We start from the raw sequence: 11019 nt of genomic DNA, 5'->3' as shown, positions 1-11019 counted from the left end.
GTTGTATCCTATGTTATAGGGCTTGTTCCTCTCTACAATATGTCTCACATCATAGACTCATAGTTTCATAGTTGTCGATTTTCGAAAGAAATCAATACATGTATATTATTTCCTATATTTTTCATTTTATTGATTTTATGGAAAGCACTGTTCATTAAAATGTTGTATCCTATGTTATAGGGCTTGTTTCTCTCTACAATTTCTTGTCTCACGATATACCGTTTGTGTCCGGGAAGGGTTCATAATTTCATAGTTGTCGATTTTCGAGAGAAATCAGTACATGTTTATTGTTTCGTATATTTTTCATTTTATTGATTTTATGGAAAGCACTGTTTATTAAAATGTTGTATCCTATGTTATAGGGCTTGTTTCTCTCTACAATTTCCTGTTTCACAATGTACCGTTTGTGTCCGGGAAGGGTTCATAGTTTCATAGTTGTCGATTTTCGAAATAAATTAATACATGTATATTATTTCCTATATTTTTCATTTTATTGATTTTATGGAAAGCACTGTTTATTAAAATGTTGTATCCTATGTTATAGGGCTTGTTTCTCTCTACAATTTCCTGTTTCACAATGTACCGTTTGTGTCCGGGAAGGGTTCATAGTTTCATAGTTGTCGATTTTCGAAAGAAATCAGTACATGTATATTATTTTGTATATTTTTCACTTTATTTATTTTATGGAAAGCACTGTTCATTAAAATGTTGTATCCTATGTTATAGGGTTTGTTTCTCTCTACAATTTCCTGTCGCACAATGTACCGTTTGTGTCGGGGAAGGGATCATATTTTCATAGTACGGAATGGATATGGAATGGAAATAAAAGGTATATAGCGAGAATCAACCTTAAGAATCCTTATTTCAGTACAATGTAATCGGAAAAAAGAATTTATTTTTTCTTATTTTTATACCAAAAAAAAAAAGAAAGAATAATCTAACTAAAGGTTTAGTTTTTCGGCCTCCCATCAGGCCAGACATCGACTGCAATTTACACGTTTGCGTAAGCGGCCGACGGGTCGTACCGACGGTACCCCGGGTACCCACGGTACCTCCGTCCTCTCCGTGGGACGCTGGAGGAGGCCCCCGCTGCGCCATCTACATACGGCATTCCCCCCGTGTGAGAAAACGAAACAATCAGCCGCATTCTCCGGATTTAAATCCGAGACATTTTCTGCTTCTTCGTCGTCTTCGTTAGTTTCTTCTTTTTATTAGTATTCTTCTTCGGTCGTTTGGTCTTGCCCGTCTTCGATTTTTATTGTATCTTCATCGGTGTTCTTTTTTTTTCGACGATTTGCCGTATACCGTGACGTTGATTATGGAAATGAGATTGTATTCGTTCGTCAGTTATGCTTTGGAATTGCTAATTTCACCATGTGAATGTCAAGAGTTTTTTACATTTCGGACGATAATTTTTTAAAACTATTAAATCATTAAAGTCATTCTCAGCTTTTTCAACCAATTCTAATTATGAAATAGCTTCGCTAGTAGTAGTTCGTTACCCTCCTCCTCCCTCCTGATGTCCCTTACGTCCCTTCTAACCCTGAATTCCAGCCTTTCGTTCCCTGGAAACTGACTAATTAACATTCTAGGTGTCATGGGAACACGGCAGTTTTGCAGCGCTCAGCGTCTGGAAGCAGCTGTCTGTAATGTCTCTCTGATGGCGTTAATAGTTCTCAAATATTTCTGACGATTTGACACTTCCTAATAATTGTCGGGAATGTCGGTTCATTAAAGTTTGATCGCTTAAAGTATCGTTGAAATTTCTCCAAAAGCTTTTCAAGCATTCATTTTTCGACTATACTATACCCTTATTTCTCGATGATCCCTATCAATATTATCCTCCTTTTTATATTTACAATCTTTATAATAATTGTTCTTTTTGCCTAAAATACAAAAATCATTACATTTTTAATAATTGTTAATTTTCATGGAACAAGCCTATTTGGAAAATGTACAGAAAATAAAACTTTTATAGCCTGTGGACTATTTTCTCCATAATATATACAGAGTGAGTTTCCTACGTTGTTCTCTATGGTATCTTGGAAACTACTGGAGATAGAGAGTCGGGTATATGGGAAAAGAATTGCAGTTTTTTTGGGGTCATAAATATGCGCCTTTCAGATTTTTGAAAAACCTCATGGCAGCCTCATGGCATACTTATCTTTCTTTTTATTTTGGCATATATATATATTTAAAAAAAAAACAAATTTTTGCTATATCAAAAATTGCCTCTAATTCCATTATAATCTATTTTAGACAAAAACTTTCCAGATAAAAGTTGTAGATAATCACATCCCTAATGAGTCCGTGTTCTCGGATTTTTTCTAAAGCTTGTCATTTTTGACTTTGACATAAACATATATTTTTTTATGGAAACCATAATTGGCCATAAGCACCATTTTTGAGCTTTTCAGCGATATAAGCTATAATATGTTTTTTTTTCGCCAATTCTTATCTTTCTTGAGTAATTTCACTTAGTTGGCATGGTAGTATGCTTATTCTGTTATGATTTATAACTTATAAAAAGACAGCATAATATATTATTAAACGGTTCTTTACAATATACATTATACAAACTAAAAGTTAAAAAAAATAATATCACTACATACACTTTAAGTTATTTTAGAAAATGTTCAAAAAATCCGCTATTGTTTTGAGTACATAAATGCATCTTTTTAAAACTGAATTTCGAGTGCATCTCTTAGTTCATAAGTTCTTTTGTTGTTAATAATTAATAAGTTAAAATTTGAAGTTCAAATACACAAGTCAAGTCCAGTACTTGTGACAGCTCAACTATCAATCCCGATGGACTACCCACATAACAATAAACCGAAAATCAACTTAGCCAAGCCAACAAATTCAACTAAGGTCCCGTCCATTCCATCCAGCGATCGTAAAGTCGACTTTTTGTCACCGAAAAAAAATATTTTATACGGCCCATGATTTATCGCCGCTTGATGGAACACAATATGGTCGTAAATATCGTTTAATTGGCCTTGAGAGACCTTAAGGTAATTTCAGATGGGCTAGAGTTTCCGATTGTTGTTGTTGGTCGTATCAGAAGAAGAAGAAGAAAGAAGTAGAATGTGATGGAATAAGAGAAAGAGATGGGTGTAGGTATATCGATGAGGGGGTCAAGTTTGGTGTAATATATAGGCCCACCCGTGAGTGCATAGCTTTTTAATTTTGTGTATTCGTATTTCGATGGGGTTCAGTTTTGTTGCTTCTCTCAAGCCGCAACCAATCATTTATGAAATTCACTTAAATTAACTAAATTATATATTTTTCTTGCATTTTATCTTTTATTTATTACTTGTCAAAGATTAGATGTCAAAGAATTTAGATACGTTAATTTGACTTACCTACTTCAGTAGCGTATCGGATGTTTGTGTTAATAAATACTTGTTATACCTTATCTATTTTTATTAGAATTATATATTTTTATAACAATTTTAATAACGACCAACATTTATTCACAACGTAAAATAAAACAACAAATTATTGAGTCTACCCCACGTCTACCCTACATCATAGTTTCACATTTTTTAAATAAAATTAGAACGACACTGATAAACCGGAATTTAAGTCGGCCATATTTGAGGCCCATCGCGGTGTACCTAAGATTTTTGATATGCTCCTTCCTTAACCTTCTTATTCAAAGATTTAAAACATATTCTGATAACGAAAGTTATAGAGATACAATTAATATAGTGTAAAAAAATTACATCGCTTAAGTCTGATGTCATTGCAATATTTATTTAACATTGGGAAATGATTGAAAAAACAATACATTTACACTATCCTTCAACCGAACAAAAAAATAGTCTTAATGAATTTATGCTAAAAAGCATAGTAGTCCACCCACGAAGAACAAAATCAATTTTCACCTTCCCCTGTAGAGGCTGGAGCAAGGGAGTTACGGCGGAGATCTTGGGGATTTCGATTCCTTTAAGTGACTTTTATTAAAAAAGTTTTCTTTGGAGTTATAATGCCCGTTCCCCCCTCCTTCGCGCCCTTCTATTACTGGCTGGGGGATTAAAGGGATAAAAAATCTCGGGGGGATGTTAAAAAAATATTATCAGAATGGATTTATTTAAATTCATCCCCTCCCGTTTTGGTAGGAGGTTTAACTCGGCCTGGATGCAGGCAGCTATTAATAATTTTGAATAATTTCAAAGACGCTTTATAAAAAAAATATGAAATGTTCCAGGAAATATTTTTAAAAATTTCAAAATATGTTAAAAACAAAATAAAATATGGGTGTCCAAGCGTTTTCCCGAAAGACTAACCGTTTTTTAAATAACAAATATTGACAAATATTTGAGGGGCGTTTTCACCCTCTTGGAATTTGAGATTCGAGAAACCCCTCCTTATCGAACCTCTCCACCCCACAGTCAATCCGTTTGCCAAAAGTCAGCTTTAAACGTCAAGCAGTTTAAGGAGAATCGTGATTACTCAATAATGGTCATATTATATGAAACACCCTGTATAAATTCTTAAAAAATCTTAAAATATGTCTTCTTCTTCTTCTTCTTCTTCTTCTTTTAGAAGACGTATCGCCTGTTTAGTTCCGGTTTCCTCCTCGTCTAAGCAACTCTTGCGAGGTTGACTGCCAACTGTCTTGCCAACGTTTAGGTGGTCGTCCAGTAGGTCTTCTGCCATGGGGCACGTTGTTGCGAATTATTATGGCCATTCTGTCGGGGCCCATTCTATTGACATGCTGGTTCCATTCTCTTCTTCTCTGCCTATCCATCTGACAACGTCGTTTGTTTGGCACTTTTCTCTTACGTCTACATTTCTCTGTCTGTCCCTCAATGTGTATCCAGTTATCATTCTTAAGGTCTTCATTTCAGTAGTTCGTAGGATTCTCTTTGTTACTGATGTTTCAGCTCTGGTTTCCGCACCATATGTCATCACTGGTCGTATGCAGGTTTTCTATATTCTTGACTTACATTCTGTATCAAATGTTTGTTTTTCCAATCTAGATGGAATTTAAGATGTCCTGATATTGCGGCAGCTTTATTGGCTTGTTTCCTTACTTCTTCTTCCAGGAATCCTGAGCTTGTAATTTTGCATCCGAGGTATTCGAATTACATTATCTGATCAATAGTTTTGTTTTTTATTACCAATTTGCACCGTAGAATAGGCTCCTTTGTAATGGTCATGCATTTGGTCTTATTTGTGGAAATTTGCATGTTAAGTTTTTCTGCCTGTCTGTTAAAAGCTTGTAGCATTCTTTGGAGGTCGTCCTCTGACTCTGCAATAAGTACTGCGTCATCGGCATAGCATAATATGTTAACTTTATGCATTCCAATTCGATATCCTAGTCCAGTATTCTTGACGGTTTTTATTACTTGATCCATGATTGTGTTGAATAACAGAGGGCTGAGGCAAATTTTTGAACTCTCGCCTTGGCGAATACCAGTTGTATTTCGAAGATGCTGCGTTAAGGTAAAGTTTGTTCTTATTTGGGTTGTTGTGTTTGTGTTTAAGTCCTTGATAAGTTCTGTGAGTTTTTTTCGAGACATTACTGCTTTCCAAGATGGTGATGATGTCTTTTAGTTGGACTCTATCAAAGGCCTTTGTTAAATCTATAAAACATAGATAGGCTGGAGAGTTATATTCTAAGGATTTTTCAACTAGTTGCCTGAGTAGAATAGTGCATCGGTAGTTGATCGGTTTCTTCGGAATCCTTGTTGTTCCTCGCTTATTGGCACTATTGAGGAGATTTTGTCCGCAATGATCTTAGTCAGAAGATTTAGCGAGGTGCTCAGTAATGTTATTCCTCTATAGTTTGCTGGGTCTGTTTTATCTCCCTTTTTAAAAATGGGTATTGTTATACTTTGTTTCCATTCTTTGATAAAAAAAAATATGTAAAACAACAAAATAAAATATACGTGTTTAAGAGTTTTTCCGAAAAACTCACCGGTTTTTAAATAAAAAATATTCTAATATTTGAGGGGTGGTTTCACCCCCTCAGAATTCGAATTTCGAAAAATCCCTTCTTAGCGAACCTCTACACCCTAAAGTCAATCCGTTTTCCAAAAATCAGCTTTTTACGTCAAGCGCTTTAAGCAGGATCGTGATTAATCAATGACCCGATTTTTCGAAACACCCCGTCAACATTTTTAAAAAATCTTAAAATATGTAAAAAAAACAAAATAAAATATACGTGTTTAAGCGTTTTTTCGGAAACTTGACCGTTTTTTAAATAACAAATATTGTAATATTTGAGGGGTGGTTTCACCCCCTTGGAACTGGAATTTCGAAAAATCCCTTCTTATCGAACCTCTACACCCTAGAATCAACCTGTATGCCAAAATTGAGCTTGTTACGTTGAGTGGTTTGAGCAGGATCGTGATTAATCAGTGAGACAGTCACTTAAGGATTTTATATATTAGAATAGATACTAAAAATAGGAAAAATACCTAATCTCGATTTTTTTTATCTAAACAAATAAAAAAGTTATAGGGGTGAGCCAACGTCTGGAAACGTTACATGGACTTTACAGGGACTTCTGTATGCTTTTTCACAACTTTTGACATAAAAAAGTGTCTTCTTCGCCCCCTTCCTGTCATCCAGGACCACCCCCTCCTCCTCCTATTTATCGCATCGACATCGGCCCCGCGGGATATCAATATTAGTTTAGCATTTCCCAAATATTATGCATTACAGTATCCGCAGTGATTCGTTATTAATTTGGCAAATATTTTATGAAAACATTGACAATTTATTCGCGCTCATGCCGGGCGGGCGCCCTCTCCCGGACACGCTCATAAATATTAATGTAATCGAACTTCCGTTCCGGCCCCTCCGTCCTCACTGTGAGTGTGTGTGTGTGTGAGTGAGTGAGGGTATATGCGCGTTTAAATATATAATATTATGGCCCATGCGAATGCGTGTATACGCCGTATTAAACAAATTAGTGATATAGGATGGCAAATGTATGCGAAGAGAAATAAATTTCAGTGACTGTTTATTTGACAGTTGTTGTAATAATGTTGATATGTAGGAAGGTAGGGTAATGTAGTATAAACCGTACAAATTTTGCATTAAAGTTAAAAAAATTACAAAATTTTTCGGTCTGGATGGTTGTGATTTTTGCGACCCAAGTAGCATTTTCACGACTTGCGACCACATGTTTACTAAACACAACGTTGGATTAGTTACAAAAAATAGTTAGCTCCCTACCTTAGGTATTAAAATAAATTTAAACGTTTTTATAACGTTGTGCCGACGTTGGACTTGTACTACAGCAAAGTAGAAGCTTCTGCGACGTCGAATAAACGTTGTCTTGTAACCTTTTTTGCTTAAGTGATCTTTAGGTGATTTGGACAACGTAGTTACAACGTTGGATAATATAGAGTTTTCCGACGTCAGTTTCAGGACCTATTCCAACGTTATGCAAACGTCGTCTGTTTTACTAATTCCAACGTTGTTTAGATTTCCTTATTCTTACGTTGGTAGGACGTAGAGTCACTACCTTTTTGCAACTGTATTGAACCATAACCTTAAATCTTAAATTTTCAATTCATTGTTCTGTTCAGTCAGACAGTTCAGTGCTGTTTTTGTTTTTATAAAAAAAAAACTTAATTAAAATGGGACATAAGAAAGGTACATATAAAACTAAATTTAAATATACATCGACATATATTACCGACACTTCCTCGTTTATTTAGATTATAGAGGGCGGCACAAGCTAGACTCTAGAATGACTAAATTAGGCAATCTTGCGACTAGTATACTACCTGTTAAGGCCGAACTGCGACTTTATTAGTCCAGTATGCGACTACTCGAACTACTCCATCTTAATCTCCAAAACAACAAAGTTAAAGCCGCCATGTTGTTAAATAAGAAAATGTTTCGTTCTTAAAATAGCAATTCCTGCTTTTTGAATACATTAACTTGAAATATTTGACCCTAAAAAATACGCGGAAACAATTTTTTCGAATGCGAATAAATTATTCTCATTTTACTAAAAAAAAAATTCAAGAAAATTTTTAAAACTTCTTTAATTTCAAGGCCCATTAGTATTTTTTAAAGTAGAAACAATACATTTATCAATAAAGTTGTTTGCGTTTAACTTTTTACCTTGGGTAACGAGTTACAGAGTCGGTTAAAGTGTTTCAATAATTATGATCTTCAAACATCCTCCACACTTAAATACTTTTGTTTTGTTTTCCTTCACTGCCATCTGACATATGTCTCTAACTAAATTATAAATATAATATTTTTACTATAATTATCCCAATTTAGGATAAAACGCGACTTAGACGCCATATTAGTTTTGTATTTCTGTGAATTAGGATTTTAAACAACGTTGCAGATTGTACTAAATTAGGCTTCTAGCCAACGTCGGTATCCAACGTCGTTTCGACCCAAAAATTATTCTCCAAACTAGTGCAGACTAGGGTTGGCACGAGGTTGTGCCGACGCCAACGTTGCGCCCCGACGTTTGGTCGCGTGACACAACGTTGTCCCGACGTCCAAATGCTGCTTGGGGAATTTTCATTTGAACTTTTCCACATCTTATACAGGGTTGTTCACCACATACGACACGGAGTATGGTAGCTAAACGATTAGATTTTTACAAATCGTAAGTTCTGGGTTCGTGGAAGGACTATTAGAGCTACAATTTAAAAATATTTTTACAAGATACAGAGTGTCCCAAATAAGTTAAAAATATTATAGTTGTATTTTTTTAAATGGAACACCCTGTATATTATTCTATTTTTAGATTCTACGATTGAAATAAAGGTAAATTTGACTAAGGTTTATCACACTTAAACCTTACCGTTTTTGAAATATTTTCAATTTTATGAAATTGCACTAAAAATTTTAAGGCTTTATTTCTCCAAGGGTATCAAAGTTTTTAATACTAAATATTTACTGAAGATTATTTATTGATCAGATAAGGTAAAGTTTGTTCTTATTTGGGGGCCATCCCTGTATAGTGTTGTATTTGAAATAACGAAGTTTTTATGTAAAATAAATATTTAAAATAGACCAGCAATTTTTGATACCCCTGTTTACATTTAAGGAAGCATTATTACAGTTGAGGGTTGGAACCTTTGGTGTTACACAGCAAAATAAAAACACTAAATCACCACAATACACCAAAACACTTTAGTAGTGTAAAAGTAAAAGTGTTTTGGTGTATTGTGGTGATTTAGTGTTTTTATTTTGCTTTAAGGAAGCAATAAAATTTTTTAAAAAAGTTTATTTCCTTGGCTTCAAAGTCAGCACAAGAATTAACTCTGAAAAGTAATGTACAAAGTGTTCAAAAACTTTTCTATTATACCTAGCATGCATATTTAAATATCTTTAAATATCTCAAAAACCAAAGCTTTTAAACATATTAAACCCTTATAAAAATGCCTTATTTTACGTCCAGGAATCCAAAATGAAATAAAATACCGGGTGTTCTATAAGAAAAAATATAACTTTGGTATGGATCTTAGTTGTGACACCCCCTGTACATTTCAAAATAATTTTAAATTATGCACATTGCCTTCCTATATATAGGTACTCATAAAATATTTTGTTTCTACATCTTTCCGGTTTCGTATAATCAACCGAGGCGAATGAGGTGCGCCACCCTGTATATATTCGAAATTATTGATATACCTATTGATAAGCACTTGTTATACCCACAAATTTTTGTATTACAAAATTACCTAGCCATCAGTTTTTAGACGATCACCCATCCAAATCCTTGCCTTATCTAACATCGCTTTACATTGTTTATCAAAAGGGAACCGGGTAGTGTATTAACTGGCGAAACTAATCATTGCCAATTACATATCTTCATTAAGTATCTATTAATAAATTTTTAAAACAAATTAATTAATTATATGAAATCAACCATCGTGCTGGGATATATGCCAGTATCACAGAAATTTTAAGCGAGGCTGCGATGTCCGAGTGGTTAAGGAGTTTGACTCGAAATCAAATGGGCTCTGCCCGCACAGGTTCGAATCCTGTTCGCAGCGAAACTTTTTTTATTTTTTTTTCTTAAAATCATGAAATATAACATCCCAAAAATAACATTTATTTTATTTAAAACGGTCTAATTAAAGAAAAAACATATTTTTATTAATTTTAGAATTCTTTAAAACCAACAGGAACATAAAAGTACCGGCATCAATGTACTCCATTAAATCTAATGGTTTTAAACTTTTTAGTAGGCTTTGCTAGCGAGACATGACAATGGATTTAAATAAAATTGACATAATTTTTGAAAGTTTTGTGTTAAACTAAGTGAAAATTGCAGAAATATATTAAAAGAACGTATTTACAAACATATTCAACACAAAAACATTGAAAATATGTGAAAAAACTTCAAAATATTTCTGGAAATCAGGCAAGGCATTTGACAACTCTGTTTTGTTGATCCGCTGGCGCTTGGCAATTTTTTCTTAGACGTCAAAGTTGATAAAAATGTTTGTATTTGGCCGAGAGTTTTTACAGTTTTTATGAAGTTTTCGGAAATTCTATTTAGTTTAAATAATCATTGATCGTGTAGTGTACTGTAGTGTAGTGTAGATACTAAAGTGTTGCTGTTAATGAATTCCAGAGGATATTATAAGGTAGGAACATTATAATTATTGTTATTTGAAATCGGTTTTTTGTTATTTACAGTGTATTAATTTCTCTATAGAAAGCCATTTTCTTTTTTTGAGTAGAATAATAATAATTGGCAAATCTATCAATCCATGTATTGGTAGAATGATAGACAGTGCGTTTATAAAGAAAGGACTAATAGGGCATTTTTATTTTATTCAAATTTTAAAGCTTATTTGATACTTTATATTTATTATAAATAGCATTTTTGCTGTTTTTTTTAAATTTCTTTATGCAGTGCCTACTGATATGATACACTGTTTGGATAATTTTGATGAAGCTACATACAGGGTGGCCCGTTAGTGCGAGGTGCAATATCGTCGTTGTTGACAAAGATATGATAAAAAGTTTTATATAAATGTTGCATTGTTTATAAAGGTGCATATCCCAAAG

The 11019-nt window shown here is 33.8% G+C and overlaps 1 non-coding gene across 1 annotated transcript; it reads left to right on the top strand.

Annotated features, from left to right (window-relative positions):
* The first annotated feature begins 9913 nt into the window (after positions 1–9913).
* Positions 9914–9995, top strand: Trnas-cga. Its single transcript has one exon. It is a non-coding gene; the product is annotated as a tRNA-Ser (tRNA).
* Positions 9996–11019: the final 1024 nt, after the last annotated feature.

Source organism: Sitophilus oryzae, unplaced genomic scaffold, assembly GCF_002938485.1.
Source record: "Sitophilus oryzae breed Bouriz unplaced genomic scaffold, Soryzae_2.0 scaffold_381_pilon_pilon, whole genome shotgun sequence".
Taxonomy (NCBI): Eukaryota; Metazoa; Arthropoda; class Insecta; order Coleoptera; family Curculionidae; genus Sitophilus; species Sitophilus oryzae.
The sequence above is the reverse complement of the archived record's forward strand: the minus strand, read 5'-3'. Positions and strand labels throughout refer to the sequence as shown.